Raw genomic sequence first — 15,505 nt, 5'->3', positions numbered from 1 at the left:
GAGTAACAGAGAGTGCTGTCTTCTCAGTGTCATTGAAGCTCCTTAGGTATTCATAACTTAAGATCCTTATTAATTATTAAAAACAACAACAGGCTTACACCTGTCTCTTCTGTTTGTTCCTCATTTTCATCATTGCTTTTGAGAAAATTTAATCAGAAGATGAAAAGAGAAAGAGAAGGAGACAGACTGTGGATGTTTTCAGGATAATCTCTGTAAAGGACATAAGACAACTGCTTATTCCTCTGAAAGAAACAAGGCTTATTTCACAGCTCAAATATCACAGCTGTTGGTATAACCTGCCTTATGCGGCTATCACATTGCTTATCCACATCAATCTCATATCTCGCACTGAAAAAAAAAAGAAAAAAAAGATGGACTGACATTTAGTTCACTCAGCATTTCAACAATATGACATTTGCATTTTTATTCTCACTTGACCAAATCTCGGTGACGCCGGCGTGTGCGTGGGGGCGGGCGGGGCCTCCATGGCGTCGCATTCAGGTACCATATGAGAGCAATTCTGGGAGGACGCTGTGTCAACATAGGGGCGAGATTACTGTAGCCCACTTCCTCATTTAATTTCATGTTGCTTGGAATCTAAATCAACCTTGAGTTGCTCCTCAGTTCATTTTCGATGTAGGAAACATGGCTGCTTTCCTCCTGTGGGGAGCATCAACTTTGGCTGGCCCCGGTGCAGCTTGCATAAATTGGCCATTTCTGCAGGTATGAGATAAGGACAACAAAGGGAAACTAATTATCATTCAGTCTATGTTAAAACCTCAGGAAAGAGCCACTATTGACAATTGTGTCTGCATTGTCACAGTCATACTATTTAATATGATCTGAACTCTAAATGAGAGGGTGGTTTATATCCATAATAAATAGGCCACATCCTGATGTGAGGCTTTGGATGCCTTGTTCATCTAAAATCCCGCTGACTTTGTCTTGGGTAACTTTCTCTAATGAGACCACAGTACTCGACCTGGTATGAAATGCAATTTATGTTGCTTTTTCCTCCTCCTTTTTCAACTGCAAGAACAACAGTGTGCATCAGGTGTTCCGTGGCAAATTGATTTTTACGTGAAAGCACATTATTCCAAAGGCATAAAAAAAACAAACAAACAAAAAAAAACATACCTGTTGTAATTCCGGGTGGAAATAACAAACAGTGGCTATGCTCTGTTTAAGCACACTTGTAATATTTTGCCATCTCTCTCATGTGATTCACTTACCACTCGGCGCAAGCATGATTAAAGGTGAGATTAAATTGTTTATCATTCCCTTTTTTTTATTTATTTTTTTCCTGCTCCCGTCTCTAGTTGCACCACACTTTGAGCAGCACACAGGAATACTGATGGTGGGGGAGCAGGAATAATGATTAGGACAACCCACTGAATCTTGCTGCAGAGTAAATGAGCACGAGAAACCAGTTTTAATGGAGCATTTGGCAAAACAATTAGTTACTCCCTAAAATAAAATAGAATTGCTGTATATTTTTGCAAAGCACTGCAACACCATACTGCTACATTCTGCCTAAATCACTAAAATGTAAATAAATTTATCCTTTTTGGAGGAAAAAACAACAACTTTATTATATATGTGTAAAATCTTAAAGTTGTATATACAGAGTGTCTTACAAAAACATGTAAAGCTGTTTATATGTCCACATTTTGTCCCTTTAAGACAACAAACCATCAATTATGTCTTTTAAAACATTTTAAAAACTAGAGCCACCATAATTAGTAAAATTGTCTTAAAATGAGGGTTTCCAAATTATTTTTCAAAATATATAAACCGAGAAGCACGTTTTTATTGAGTAATCTTATTTAGACAAACCCCGTACAAAAGTCAGTGCAACCAGTTACCTTTAGAAATCATAGAGTGCACCTGAGTTTTGTAAATGCAACTGTTTTGTGAATTTGTAGGTGGTTTGTAACTCTGGAGGAACTACAGAGAGCCACAGCTCAGGTGTAAAAATCTAAACTCATGAATTAAATATTTACTTTGAATTTTAAAGCAACTAATTTTTACAACCAGAAGAAACAAGCATCATGCTGTTGTTAAATTAGTAAAAACACAACCATCTGTTATGTCCCAGAACTGAGATAACACAATATATAAAAGCAGAGAAGAATTAGAAGTGATCCATTTCCAGTTTAGAAAGGAGTAAGGGGAAGCAAATGATTAATTGATCTAACTTATACTACAACCCATATATCAACCTTGTTTTTCTTGTTGACAGGACAGTTATTATTTATTCATTTCAGAAATATGAAGAAGAAGAAAGCAATTGTTGAAAGAAAGCCAAAAAAGTCCTGTTTGTCACAAGCCATTTAGGGAACACTGCAATATGTAAAATAAGGTGATCTGGTCAGATGAGACCAAAATTACTTTTTTGCTCTACGTGAAAAATACTTTGCATTTCAGAAAATTAACACAACTCACCATTCACATTGCAAAACATGGTGGTGGCAGCATTATACTATGGCTATCTTGCTACCTTCAGCAAAGACACGGAATTGGTCAGAGTTGATAAGAAAATGGATTGTGCTAACTGCAAAGAAATTCTGGGAAAATACGTGTAAAAGGCTTCCCAAAACGTGACACTGCAGTGGGCAGAGGTTTACCTTCCGACAGAGTGAGCAGAGGATTGTCCGAACTCTGAAGTTAACTAGTTTTCAAAGAAAAACGGTCAGAAGCTTCAGTCTCTGGATGTGATGACTATTAGAAACAGACCCCAGACTTGAATCTGTAGCATCAACTGCAATATGGGTGACGGTGGGAGTGGAAAGGGAGAATGGAGTGGATAAAAATACACCCAACACTTGTTGCAGACTATTTATTGACTAAATGTAAATTTAAATGCTATTTAGGTTGACTGGATTTTATTGCATAGTGTTAAAGTTAACATGAATGAAAATGTATGGACTCCACATTATTCAGGTAACTTATGATTTTTTTTTTCTTTGTAAAAACCATTTGCCAGATTTCTCACACTTATTGCGTTTTCCACTTATTTTATCTTGCATATCGGTGATAGTTTAATGATTTCTCTTGTAAGATTCCCATAAAACACAGAGGCTTGTGATTGTAATGCTGCAGCAAATACAAGTGCTGTATATTATTGCAAAGCACTGCAACACCATATTGCTACATTCTGTCTAAATCACTAAAGTAAGTTCTATATTGTAATAATATAGATTTTCGTGATGCAATAGTAATCCGTATTTCTCTATAATCCCTCTGTCATGACTCCTCAGAAAGGTATGAGTCTTAAAGGGACAGCTGATTTAATTCATCCCCCCAAAGCCCATTTTTTTCTATACTTGCAAGAAGCCATGCAGAAAATTTTAATTTAATGTGTCAAGGTTTTTGAAAAGTGAACCTGTGAAACTTCTGCCCCTCATCAGCTGTGACAATGCATCACAGTTACAGAAACACGAATTTAGGAATACTTTCAAAGTGACTTAGAATATAGTTTGTTATGGTTTGTAACATAATGCTTTGAAAGCTTCCTTTGTGTCAGAGTGGCCACTGTGATCTGAACTACCCCAGGATGAGGCTAGAAAATATTTGAAAAAGGCTGTTGAAAAGATCATATTTCTGTTTGATGTCTGTGGTGAACACTTTGTTCTCTTCTCTTCCCTGGCAACAAATCCACAGAAAAGAACAAAATGAAGAATGTGCAGATCCTACTAACAAGTGCCGTTGCCTGAAATGTAGCAGCCTATTGTTTATCTCGGTAAGTGAACTGTTTCATTTGTTCACCACCTCAGAGCAGTACATATTGCTGTGGTGGATGGCGGTCATTTAATTCAAATGGCTGACTCCAGTGAGGTCTGAATCCTGAGTCCAATCAGTGGTAGGAGTGAAGCAGCAAAACACACTTTCTTAAAAGTTCAGAGACTTTGTTGGTCTCGTTTAGTGTAGTTCTGGTATTCGTTTATGCCAAATGAATGCAACTGGTCTGGAAAAAGTTTTTAGCGTTTCCTTTCTTCAGTCCATCCTTCTCAGTCACCACCCTTCCTATCGCACGTCCTTCTTTCCTTCCTCACTATCTTTCATGTATTCTTTCCTTCATGTGATCTAACTTTTCTCTTTGCGTCCTTTCTTTCTCATTTTGTTGTTATTCTATATCTTCATAGAATGTAAATATCACTACATGTCAATCTGTTGTTTTTGCTGGTTCTTTATGTAAACTCTGGGCACAGTATGTGCCATATATTAAAATTAAAATTTAGATTTTTTTTGTTTTTTACTTGGCAAAAAAGACCGGTAACTCTATTATTGGTACTATTTAAAAGAATGAAACTTTACATGAAAATGCAAAGGAGTTTAGGCAAACTCAGCAAATATTTATATATAGGCTCATGTTTAACATTTATGTACCAATACCCTCTTAAAGGATTTTCCTCTTATTGTAACAGAACGTGTAATTCAGAAAGCTCCAGATTTCTGTCAGACTATCTTTGCTCTCCCATATTAATCTTCTATAATGCAGTTTCAAAGGAGACAGGGTTCTGACACTGTTGCGCTGGGTGGCATGTTGCTTCATTAAGATGAACATGGGAGCTGTTGTTTATTTTTAGTCGATCCCACACACAACACCCTGCTGTTATAATTCGCAAGCATACCAAATGTGCATTAATCTGTAGCTGAAAATAGAGCCCAAGAAATGCCCTATTTACCAACAAGTCCTCCAACCTAGGCATCAAATGGGTTGTTTGTAATGGTTTCCTGATCACACTAATGAAAGAATATCAGTTGTTTAACACATGAAGCTAATAAACATGGTGGCATTTGGTTATTTAAGAACTGTGCAACGATTGCAGGTTTTTTTTAGGAGTTACAGTGTTTTTTATACATTTAACAAAACATTTAAAAGTAATTAACATCAACTAGTTTTCAAATGTAGTTTATCTTTTGTTACACATCTGATACATTTACTTGACACAGAAGGCTTCTTTGCAAAGCATAAGCATTATTGAGGGAAGTAGAGGTCTCAGAAATGCTTGCTTCAAAATGCATATGTTTGACTTCACAAGGTTGAAGGAATAACTTATTATTTATATGTTGTGGTTGTGTTAGGAGTTTATGAACAATAAATATCTTAATCAAAACTTTGTTTTGGTTTTTAAACAACAATTAGCATTTAAGCTATTGGCTGGATCAGAGCAAAACAAAGAGCGTAATAGACTTCTGCAACGGTAAACAACTCCTGTCTCTATATGTTACATGGGTTTATGGGAACGTTCTTAAATGACTATTTTATTTACATTACAACGTATTTTACATGAAATAATATTATAATTTGGTCCCAACATTTAACATCATTTTTTTTTCCCCTTGAATTAGCATGACCTGATGTAAACAACTGGTAAAAACAAAAAATGAAGCTAAAGTGAGTAAACTGCATTTCATCACCTCTAACTAACTGTACAGTTTGTCTAAATGCAGAACATGAAAACTTATTTTAAAAATATGTTTTTAATTCATTTTAAAACCCAAACACTTCCTGACTACTGTTGTCCTCTTTAAATGCTACGGAGTCTGTCACTTGCAAAATCAACATAAATATTGATATTTTTGATCATTTCTAAAATTATGTAAATAATCCAAATTAGACTGAAACAGGCAGATCTTAACCTTTCACACTACTGTCCATTAGCCGTCCATTTCTGTGGGCTGACAATTGCTATGTCGCTCTGTCAAATGAACCTAAATAGCAGAGCTGCTTCGCTGCCTGTGTGTGCAACAAAAGCAACCTAACACAGCTCACAAGCCTTGTTATCATGATACATGTCGAATAAATTGTTTTTGTTACAGACCAGATGTGGATTTGCATATAAATGCAAATCCTCAAGGGTCAGTGTTCCAGCTCTCCAATATTTCAGTTCTCCGGATTCGAGCATCACTCTCCAGAGAGTCGGGGTTAAAGGGCAGATGTTTTTGCATCCCATTTTTTTTTTTGTTAGTAAATGCTTAGGAGGTTTAAAAGTTCAGACAAACCTCTGCAAAATTATCAAAATTTGCACTTTTGTTTGGAAGTTTATTTGATTTTTCATTTAAATCAGCTCAGGTTTACTTGGTGGTCGGTTATGTGTGTTTAAAAAATTCACAGACTAATCTACATGATGAGAGTAGGGAGCTAAAAAAGTGTTTGTGTGTGCAGAAAGGTCCTTTCTAAAGGATTTATGCAAATGTGCACCTCACGAATTACCTGCTCATCAATCAGTCTGGAAAACAAGCAGTGCATGGATTTCAGCGCAGAAGCAATGTGAAACTAATGAACATTTCTGAACAGTTCACATCAAACATTTAAGGCTGAGTCATGAATATCATTATGAGAACGAAGAAAACAACTACATGACCATAAGTGGGTTGACTGACAGCTCACGAGTTTCTGTAGCTGCAATAACTAAGCTGAAGTCTGAACATTTAATTTTGTTAACAGGTCTGTGTCTTATAGACATTTCAGAAACGTTCCTGCCGACTGCAGAAAGAGCCAAAATGTCAGTCAGTCAGACATATTGAATGGGTATTATTAGTCTGAACCTGGGTAGGCTTTTTTTTTCACTTCATGCTGCTTAGATCTTATCAAGCTGCACATTACTTTAACAGTCTATTATAATAAACTAAATCATTTCTTTCACTTTCTAAAAGACATAAAAAATAATAAAAAATTAAAGCCCAGACAGTAATAGAGTGTATACTTTAGGAGTAACTAAACACTCATACATTATCAGCCAATCTATACTGTTTACCATTTAATCAAAAACATTTTGTTAAGGAATCTGGTACTGTATAACAAATTAGCCCTTTAATTATAAAAAGCCCAAGCTACAAAGTCTACAGTATTGCAGGCATAAGGAAGAATTACTCCCCTACTAAAGATGCATTGATTATTCATCCCAGTAACGACCTCATGTCTTAAGTTGTTAGAACTCAGCATTCTAAAGTCTACCATGTAACTTAAGAGACTCCAGGAACAATTCACTGCTTAAATTCTCAGAACAAGCTCACAACACATGCTTGTAGTCTTAGATGATCAAACAAAAAATTATTGATTTTTTTTTTTTTTTTCCATTTTATTGTGTATGTGGAGTTTTGAGTCAGGCTTCCAGCAAAGCTTGGCAGCTCCACTGAGAGGCTGGTTTCTTACTGACAAGTTGTTGTAATGCCAAAACATGCTCAACGTTTTGGACTAAATACAAGGTCTACATTTAAGACTGCTGTGTGCACAATTGAAAAAAGGGGATAACCTAGGAGTTAATAGATCAATGTTTTTTTTTTTTCTGTACCTATATTTCTAATAGACCTCTTGGCGTTAAATTCATACTAGATGTCGGTTACAACCCAAGTGGTGCAATATAGAAAAAAAAATCAAAACATAGTCCAAAAACTCAAAATATTGCCCATAAATAATGCTTAGAGTTGATACAGGGACTACAACAAAGAGGTGCAAAAAAGTCATAGAAAGCAAAAATGAAAGAACTGAATCAGACTGTATTTAGAAAGGAGCCCTCCCCTCTATTTGTGCAAATTCATTTTTTAATTAATGGACAAAAATAGATTTCTAATAACCAAGTTATTACACAAGATGCAGGTTTCATGAAGTGCTCTCTCAAGAGCTGCACAATCATTTTTATTTTACTTATTTTTTCAAAACACATTGATGGCACTGGTTACAGACACAATTTTAAGCTTATCAATGTTGAACAGAGCGCTGTTGAGTCCATAAATCAGAAGGGCAAAGAACATAATTTACCATTAGCCAGCCACCAACAACTGCTCCTTGCAGGATTTCTGACGGAGGAGTCCTGAAAATAAACAGGAGAGTAGTCAAAGAGCCAAGGAAGACCTGAAATTAGAAATATATATATTTCTTTCTGCTCATGCTGAAAAAAAAAAAAAGTACGAGCAGAGACGTAAATCTGTCAAGGAAGAGAATTTGTGGTAATGTTGTGAGTAAATGTTGTCTACTCTGTATTTAAAAAAAAAAGATATATAAATATTCTATCGGTTAAATAACTTTAATTACTTTAATTAACAGATAGTTGATATTTGTTCATCATTTTGTATACTTACATTTTAATTTGATGAATTTTCACTTGTTTTAGACCTGAATGAAATATGGGTAGAATGAGTTAAAACCTCAAACTACACATTTACAGTTTAAGTAAACACCGGCAGTATGATACTGAATGTGCATTTTAATCTTATGACCAAAATAAATCAAACTGAACTGAAAAAGCATGTATTAGCTCGTTCAGTTTTCTGCAGAACATTTCAATAAGCCAGCCAAGTGCAGGTACATGGCATTATGAGAAACGTGTTTTTATAGAAAAACACTGATGCGCTCACTGCTTATTTTTCACACAGTATATTTTGAAATGGGTTCTAACATACATTGCACCTCTGGGGAACATTGGTGAAATTAAAGACTTTGATCAAAACACTGACTGAACAACACACACTGCCAGCACTACATAAAAACTAAATGAGATAAAGGTCATCACCAAGGAGCCAATGGGTAGCTAGAAAAAGATAAATGAGCACATCTGCATGTGATGCCTTGTCTGACATGATTTAATCACATCGTAGAATCTGAACCACTATTTATAGCACCAGATTATTTTTAAAGGCAGTAGCAATTTCCAATGTTTATTGGCTCCAGCACCTTGCATAAACATATTTTAAAACTTACGCATTATGTCGTTTCTGTTAGTCCCATTTACTGCATGTGGAACAACACAATCCAACCTGGGCTTTACAGTGTCAGAATGGTTAGTAGAGATGGTCTAGTGCAGTTGTTTTGAGTTCTGATCCGATTCCAGCACCTTAAATATCTGCTGATTCCAAAAATATATATATATATATATATATTTGAACCAGAATACTTTTGCTAAATATTTAGTGTTGTTTTTGGTGACAGAGTTGCATAAATCGTAAATGAATAAATAATGCAGGCACTGTCAGCTGCATATTGTGTGCATATTTTCAGTCTTATCAATAACAACAAGACTGAGAAAAATCTGAACAGATAGCAAAGCAGAAATAACCTGTGGAGGATGAACACAATGGACATTATTAGGTTGTAATGATAGTTTAAAAGCAGTTTACTGCTCTTTGCGTTGGAATTTCCTGGGGTGTAAAACATTATTAAAAGCATCTTTAAACGTAAATATATGAGATTATTATTATTTCACTAAAGACAAATCAAAAACATCATGGCTAACATCACTGTTATTGCCTGCAGTGATGGTCTCTTTCAGCATTTTCAGCATTGTAAAGTTTCTCTAGCTTGAGCCAAATTCCTGCCTTCCAGAGCTCACAAGGATTTCATGGCTAGAAACTATAAAGTATGTTGCATGTCTATATACCATTAATGGGGAGATAGATAGGCCTTGAAATGGGCAAATAAAAATTTCCTTACTTTATGTTATGAATTCGACTGATCAAAGGCCCAAGCAGAGAGCCAGTCACAGCAGGCTCTGTGCATTCTAATTTATACACATTAGTCTGTAATTTGGCCCGGATGGTCTGACTGTGCAAGGGTCTTTCTGTAAGCAGGTGTCTTAAAGGGATATTTCAGGATTTTGGAATTGGAGTTTTTTTAAAACTGTAAAGTCCACTTTGGTTGGACCCTTGATATCGGGCTGATTAAGTGAGTTTAGTTTCCAGGTTCTGGAAACCTACTCTGAAGTTGCACTAAATGAGGATCGTGAGAGTTATCCACCACAGAGACGATGTTATCTGCTGTTTTTAAACACAGCGACTCTAAATAACTTTGTGTTACCTTTTATTGCTACACAGAATGAAGTCAACATTAGAAATAAATGATCCCTTAGTATTTGTTTAAGCATTTAGCAAATGGTCCAATTGAATGTTTTGAGTTTGTCTACTTCAGGGTCATTCACCTGAAGGTAATTTAGATTTAAACTCGCAATTAGCCATAATCTGCAGAAGGCGCATTATATTCCTGTCGGACAAAAAAGCAACAACCTTGAAGCAAAATAATTTTAATCTTTATGTGGTGCGCCAATGATGATTTTAACACCATGAAAAGACAAACTCCTGTCATTTCTATTTCTAAATGGCTATGAACATAAAAAAGAGATTTGAATGCAGTTGAAATTGTACAAATTCAAAAGCTTCTTGAAATGGTAATCTAGAACAGTGCCATACAGAGACGAGAAATGTTCATGTAAAACATGTGGAATAGTCATAGATATAATTAGGCTTTATTCAGCAGAAAATAACTTCCTGTTTCAAATTCATAGCCTAGTCCAAAACATAAAAGAGACACGGAACAAACATTATAATATTTGTGAAGATTATCTTGAACTGTATATTTTTGTTTGACATTCAGCTGAACTACCAAATGTACATATATCCCCAAGGAATTTATTTTCTGCCTATTTTTTATTTTTTTTCCCCCATTTGAAAGGAGAGGTTTCTAAGCATTGCTGGAGAAGATTATGGAGAGCTTATACGGCTCCATAACTAAAAGACAGAAATGTTTTCCGTGTCCAGAAAAAAACATATTAGAAAATTCAATCATTCAAATGTTTAAATTGAAAAGACAAAGGATGCTCCACTGAGTTTTTTTGGTACATGTTATGAAAATGTAAAACATAAAAGGCTAATACCATGTCCCAAGCGAATTAAAATCAATGCAATGTATGCTTATCAATTTCTTTAAATTGCAGTAAAATAGGCAGTGGTGGGAAGTAACGAAGTACAAGTGCTTCGTTACTGTACTTAAGTACAATTTCCGTGTATCTATACTTTACTTAAGTAGATTTAATAATGGATACTTTCTACTTTTACTCCACTACATTTTACAGTAAGTATCTGTACTTTCTACTTCACTACATTTCTACAAAACTGTCGCGTTACTCGTTACATCCAAGTCGCGTTGCGCTTTTTGTCCGTTAAAATGTGAAGTTCAGGGTCTTAAGGTGGCGCCGTAAAATCCAAGCAATGACGTGACTTAGTGTCTGTCGTCACCCATCGCCTCCCCCTTTACTCGCACGCGGAGCTCCAGACATGCGCAGTGGTTTCCTCTGAGCGGGAGAAGATGTCTGTCTAATTGTCAGTAATATAATAGCGCTGCATAAATCATAAGATATGGCGACATGTAAAACCAGCAGCGCTTCGCTTTCACAGACGGTGGGGACTTCGTCCAACTTTTAGCTTAAAGAAAGGTAAGCTATGTGGACGTGATGCTAGCAAAGCTAGCTGTACTGTCTGAGACACATATGTTGCATCCGCGATGAAAAAAAGTTGTCACTCCTGCGCTGAATTATTGTGAGGAGGTGTTGACTGAGGTGTCGCAAATATGGGACAACGCTGTGACCAAAGTCTGCATTGATATGACAGTCAGGGACGATCCAATTCTTCTGGATGGATCTTTACTGATTAAATTTATTTCAGCTGTAAGTATTTAATATATAGGTGTTTTATAGGAATGTGGATCTTTTAGATCAATTTGAGAAGCAATTTTGATAGGTAAAACTTATTTTTTTTTGTGTCACGTAGCGCGGGGTGCTGGTCTTGACTTGATCTTGGGTAGGTGGTCTTGACTACAACTCTGCAACGTGGCTCCTCGGTTTTCCTGCTGCTCATACAATATTCTGACATATTCATATCAATAATATGTGTTTATTTATTTTAGCTTTGACTTATACAAGCAGTTAGAAAAAAATATTAAATTTAGTTGTAGCCTTCAGGTGCCAATAATGTGCAGATTTTCAGCTCATTACACAGAAAAACAGATTTGAATGTAACAATTGTTTTAGCACAGATCTGAATTGAGTTCAAATAAAAAGAAGTAATAGTTTATTTATTACTCAGAGTCTGATGTTTTCATGCCTTTGTCGCTGTTAATTGCAATGATTTTCTGCTGACAGGTAACAAAAACACAACATTTAGAATCAGAATATCACAGCAGACCATTACAAAACACCAATAACAAAATGTTAGCTCAGCGAAAAGTCTCCTGCTTACCACATTCAAAGCTGATGTTATGAAAAGGTTTTTTCCAATTTTATTCTAACAAGGAAGTCATTCAGACACAACATACAGAAATGAAATATTTCACATCAACTAAATATAGAAATATAAAGTGTCGTGCTGATTGTAAAAGATGATGTCTGAAGGTTTTGGATGCTTTACTGCAGAAGGACCGCCTCCATCATAGAAACATGCACATGACTGCTATCGCTTTGTGCTTGAGACAAACTTTCCTCAGAACATTGTCAGAGATTAGTAGACGCAGAACTTATTTCAAACAGAAGTTGTAGGACCAGACAGTACAGTGTCCTTTTTTGTTGAAGACTTTTTCATTTTGGTTTGTTTTTGAGAAACACAATGTTGATTTCTGCTCTTTAAGTACAATTTAATTTCCCCCATATAAAGGAAACAGAATTAGACAGTGCTATGTGAAAATGTCATAATACATAACTGAAGATGAATGTTGCTTTATTTTCCAACATAAAATGTCTTGCGGAAACTGATGGAAATAAATTCCTAACCTCAGTGGAGAAAAAAAGAACAAAAAAAAAAAGAAAGTAAAATGTTAGTAGGGCTGAAAGGACAGACAAGGTATTGTGAATTATTTCAGAACATCCACAGTATGTGTGTTATTGAGTTTGCGATAATATAATAATAAAAACCTTAAATGTCCCCTTTAAAAATCCAAAGTTCATGCATTTTCTGAGTCCGGTTGGTCTTTTCATTTAATTCTTGGAAAAAGAGCAACCAATAACTCCACTTTGTAGCAAACATTTTAATTGATGGCTAGCTCTACTTTGAGGTGAGTGATACTCTAAATAACCCTTAAGTGACACACGAATGTTAATTTATTACTCCCTTCTTGAACTCTGAGCTCAGCAAATACGTGACTTTGATTCCCTTTTCAAAGGATCCACTCATTATTAAGACAGGCCACATGTGCCACTTTGTTTTCTAGCTCTCCCGGCTAAATTCCCATTGAGTTGAATATAGCCCACAGTCTCACCAAGGCCGTGCCAGCTGCCTCGTCTCCCTCTTTGCTCAAGTGTCCCACATACGGTGTAAGAGAATTGCTGGTTACAGTGCTCTTAGGACTGGCAGAGAAGCAGCAGGTTAGAAAAAAACACCTCCCGGGAGAAATGATTCAAGCTATTGGAGAGCCAGAGAGGCGAATAAAGTGAACGCAATTTCAAAGGGGAAATAAATGGAGGTCATGGTGTTTTGATGTTCCTGTACTGGTCACAAAAATAACTCGGCTGATGATGGAATCAATCACACCTTTGTGGCAGTGAATATTAATGAAGACGTGTTAGCTGTTGTTCTTTTTCTTTCTTTTTTTTTTTCCCTTCTTAGCATTTTTAGTAAACACTGTTATCATGGAGCTTTGCCATCACCAGCTCCTCGCAGGCTCAAGTGAGAGTTTTCAGCAGCAGCAGCGCAGTGTGATACCGGCTGAATCGAGGAATATTATTTGAAATGTGATGGGTGGTGGTTGTTGTTTTTTTTTTTTTTTTTTTCTTTCTCCTTCTGCTGTTCTTTTTCTTGTGTTTTTGTTGTGACAAGTGAGTGCAAGGTCAAAACGGAGTTTATCCTCTGATATCACCTGCCAGTCCAGACAAGAGAAACGCTCACTGAAGGTGACACTGCTTTGGTGTCTGCACTCAACATGCCACAGCATCTTTCATTTCCTGCACGCCAGAAATTTACAACTCATGGTTTGACAGGAGGAGTAAACATCTCTAATATGACCCAGACGGTGGTGCTCCTGTACTCTAAAGTAAACCTGCTCCAACCTGCATGATCTTTGAGAAGTCCAATGAAAACAAAAACAAACAAAAAAAAAAAAAACAAGCCACTTTTTTCTTCTTTTGACAATGCACCCTTACCTTGCAAAACTATTCATACCCCTTCAACTATTTCAGATTTTGTCTAGGTGCCAACTTTGCACATCTTTACACCAAAATGTCTGCCCTTACTTCATTGCAAAATAGCTGTATCTCAATTAACATTGGATGGAGAGTTATGTGAACATCTGTCATCAAGTCTTGCCACAAATCTCCTTTTGGTTTTCATTTTATCTCTGGCTGTTTATATTTAGTAGCAATTTATGTCTGCTTACGCAGATGCAGACAAAGCCCTCTGTATGTCTTTCACGTATTTTAGTTTGTCATCATGGAGCTTGTAGTGTACATCAAAATGGACAAATGAAGCAATATCACTGGTAATTGTGGGGCCAGGGTGCCTCACATGCACTCAACAGAAGGAACAAAGAGGAAAAATCTGATCAAATATGCCCTAGCAGGCACTCAGAAATATTGAAAGTGTCATTCGTCATCGGCTTTGTGCACCGGTGTGATCAGGGAGAAAACTTTCCAAACTAAATGTTGTGATATATTGAATGGCAGCACAGACCACGTCTATCTATCGTGGTGCATCTTTTTTTTGTATCTATTTGTTCTGAGAATGAAAAGCATCATGATTTCCTCTACCGTCGCCATGTTTGGTATGTTCAGAAACACTTGAATTCAGAAGTTTAGTCAGAACTACCCTCTGGTGGTTATATTGCCTAATGGCCATGCCAGCCTAATAAACATGTTAAAAGCAGTGATGCTTGACAACAATTAAAGTGAACATGCCTGTTGATGTGTACGTGTGAATTGAGCAAACATGGCTCTTTATAGTTGACTTCCTGAAAGAAAGGGACTCTCTGCCCCATTCTTTTTCAGACTCTAACATGTTTTATTTCTAGATGCCACCTAACACCCCTGTCCCTGCTACAGAATCACATCCCCTTAGCCTGATGCTAACATAGCCCACCTGAGCTGTGGCTTTCTTCAGTTCTATCATGAGCCTCTTGGCTGCCTTCATTTGCTGGGAATGTTAGTGTACAACTCTCAAAAAAATTAAAAGACCTCTTAAAATGATCAGTTCCTCTGATTTTACTTTTTATAGATATACGTTTGAGTAAGATGAACATTGTTCTATTATTCTATGAACTTTTGACAACATGTCTCCGAAATCCTAGCAAAAATGTTGTATTTGTTTGCAGAAAATGAGAAATGGTCAATATAACAAAAAACGATGCAGTGATGTCAGAAAAAGATGCAGTGATGTCAGACCTCAGACAAGGCAACAAAACAAGTTCATATTCATTTAGAAACAACAATGTAAATGTTTTAACTTAGGAAGAGTTGAGGAATCAATATTTGGAGGAATAACCAAGAGGATTTCAATGGGATTCAGTGTCGTGGTCTCTTATTTTTTTCCAGAGCTGTAGGTGGATTGTGGAGTCTTGGTACATTTGCAGCTGTGCTAGTTTTACAATTTTTGACATAAATTGACCAATTTATGTGTCAAATTAAATTGAACAGTGCTTCACAAGAAGCCCAAAGCTTGAAAAATTGTTTTACAACATAACCCTGCTTTTAGCTTCTCTTCACCTTAATCAAACCACTCTGCGGTGCTCCTTGGACTTGACAATGCAAAG

The 15,505-nt window shown here is 36.2% G+C and overlaps 1 long non-coding RNA gene across 1 annotated transcript; it reads left to right on the top strand.

Annotated features, from left to right (window-relative positions):
- The first annotated feature begins 1,738 nt into the window (after positions 1 to 1,738).
- On the top strand, positions 1,739 to 15,033 carry LOC107835639 (uncharacterized). Its single transcript, XR_001661448.1, has 3 exons — positions 1,739 to 1,750; positions 3,834 to 3,837; positions 14,929 to 15,033. It is a non-coding gene; the product is annotated as an uncharacterized LOC107835639 (long non-coding RNA).
- The last annotated feature ends 472 nt before the right edge of the window (positions 15,034 to 15,505 follow it).

This window comes from Poecilia formosa, unplaced genomic scaffold, assembly GCF_000485575.1.
Source record: "Poecilia formosa unplaced genomic scaffold, Poecilia_formosa-5.1.2 Scaffold16, whole genome shotgun sequence".
In the NCBI taxonomy this organism is placed as follows: domain Eukaryota; kingdom Metazoa; phylum Chordata; class Actinopteri; order Cyprinodontiformes; family Poeciliidae; genus Poecilia; species Poecilia formosa.
The sequence above is the reverse complement of the archived record's forward strand: the minus strand, read 5'-3'. Positions and strand labels throughout refer to the sequence as shown.